The sequence below is a fragment of the Amphimedon queenslandica genome, unplaced genomic scaffold (genome assembly GCF_000090795.2).
Source record: "Amphimedon queenslandica unplaced genomic scaffold, v1.1 AMPQUscaffold_12812, whole genome shotgun sequence".
Classification (NCBI taxonomy): Eukaryota; Metazoa; Porifera; class Demospongiae; order Haplosclerida; family Niphatidae; genus Amphimedon; species Amphimedon queenslandica.
In genome coordinates, this window is record NW_003546952.1 from 39,822 (window position 1) to 42,103 (window position 2,282).

The 2,282-nt window shown below is 34.6% G+C and overlaps 1 long non-coding RNA gene across 1 annotated transcript; it reads left to right on the forward strand.

Moving 5' to 3' along the window:
• The first annotated feature begins 708 nt into the window (after positions 1 to 708).
• LOC109586672 (uncharacterized) lies at positions 709 to 1,391 on the forward strand. Its single transcript, XR_002187174.1, has 2 exons — positions 709 to 927; positions 1,093 to 1,391. It is a non-coding gene; the product is annotated as an uncharacterized LOC109586672 (long non-coding RNA).
• Positions 1,392 to 2,282: the final 891 nt, after the last annotated feature.

The following is a 2,282-nucleotide window of genomic DNA, read 5'->3' on the forward strand; positions in this document are numbered from 1 at the left end:
ACATATTGATGTTCTTATGCTGTGTAAAAAAATTCAGCTGATTCTGATCGAGTTTGGATTTTTATGATTTTTTATAGTTGCTCCAGAATCGGAGAAAACTCCCTGTACTATAGTACAGAGATTCTCAGGAAATTTCAATAAAATTGACAAGTGAAATGTTCCTGAATGTTATTACATTTTCCAATGCATATACATGTACTTATGCAGTGTAGGGAAGTTCAGGTGATTCTGATCAAGTTTGGATTTTTTATGATTTTTTATATTTGCTCCAAAATTGGGCAAAAGTCCCTGTACTATAGTACAGGGATTTTTGGGAAATTTCAATAAAATTGACAAGTGAAAAATTCCCGAATGTTATTACATTTTCTGATGCATATACATGTACTTATGATGTGTAGAGACGTTGAGCTGATTCCGATCAAGTTTGGATTTTCTATGATTTTTTAAAGGTGCTGTATACTTGTACAATGTTTGAACTGATTGTTAGTGGGTGTTCCCGGTATTGTCTACTGCGCATGCGCAGATCCCTTGTATAAATGAATGGACCAACCTGAAAGCTGCTCGAGCTGAGGAGGTCCTGTCTGAGTTGATTGGAGGGCGTGGTTAGGGTGTTCCCGGTATATTCTACTGCGCATGCGCAGATCCCCTTGTATAAATGAATGGGCCAACCTGAAAGCTGCTCGAGCTGAGGAGGTCTGAGTTAATTGGTAGGTGTGGTTAATAATTATGGCCCATCCTACATTGTAGTGAAGATGTGTGGCTTCTTCTTGTTAACAAATTGACTCTGGCTGGGACTTAAATATTAAAGGACCTTCTTTCTTGATGTCTTTCGGCGACGGGACATCTTTCACTATCATTGGGGAGTTGTTATACTCAATCTTGGCCTGTCCGAGGCTAACCTTATCCATTACAACTGTAGTTACCGAGGTAAATACGCAGGCTATAGATGAATTGTTTATGTATAACTACTGTATAAGCTTATGAGTTTTACTGTATTACTGAACGTGTACAATTAGGTAAAGTATTGTTTAAAATACAGTACAATACTGTTTTAACTGCTGTATACTAGTGTTTTTGCTGTTCTATTTATAGTGAGATAGACTTTGATGTACACTAATGAAGTCTTACTCCTTCTCAAGGCGATGGATCATCTTTTACCAAGATAGGACAGCTTATATTCATTATATCTTTTCAATTGTACAACATTACTGTATATACTGAGATATTTAGCTGTTGTTTAATTACTGTGTGGTGTGTAAACTGTATTACCTGTATTTTAGTGTAGTATCAAGTTTATTATAACAATAACAGTGACTATTTAGCTAACTATTAGGTGTGATGATGGCAGTAGTGTTGTTATTACTTAAAAGAATGTATTATTAATAAATTAATTAAGGAGATTGCGCAATGCGTCTGTGCATCCGCAGAAAGTTGAGTGGTGTCTACTGAACATGCGCAGACCTCCTCTGTAAAGGAATGGGCCAACTTGCTGTAAGTAACATACCATTTTTGCAAAAATGGCCAAAAAATCACTCCAAATTTTTATTACATTTTCTGATACATATTGATGTCCTTATGCTGTGTAGAAAGATTCTGCTGATTCCAATCAAGTTTGGATTTTTTATGATTTTTCAAAGTTGCTCAAAAATTGGACAAAAGTCCCTGTACTATAGTACAGGGATTTTTGTAAAATTTCACAAAAATTGAAAAGTAGAAAATTCCCCAGTGTTATTACATTTTCTGATGCATAAACATGTACTTATGCAGTGTAGGGAAGTTGAGCTGATTCCGATGAAGTTTGAATTTTTTTATAGTTGCTCAAAAATCGGGCTAAAGTCCCTGTACTATAGTACAGGGATTTTTGAAAAATTTCAATAAAATTGACAAGTGAAAAATTCCCCAGTTTTATTACATTTTCTGATGCGTATACATGTACTTATGCAGTGTAGGGAAGTTTAGCAGATTCCGATAAAGTTTGAATTTTTTATAGTTGCTATAAAATCAGGCAAAAGTCCCTGTACTATAGTACAGGGATTTTTGGGAAATTTCAATAAAATTGACAAGTGAAAAATTCCCCAGTTTTATTACATTTTGTGATGCATATACATGTACTTATGCAGTGTAGGGAAGTTTAGCAGATTCCGATAAAGTTTGAATTTTTTATAGTTGCTATAAAATCAGGCAAAAGTCCCTGTACTATAGTACAGGGATTTTTGGGAAATTTCAATAAAATTGACAAGTGAAAAATTCCCCAGTTTTATTACATTTTGTGATGCATATAC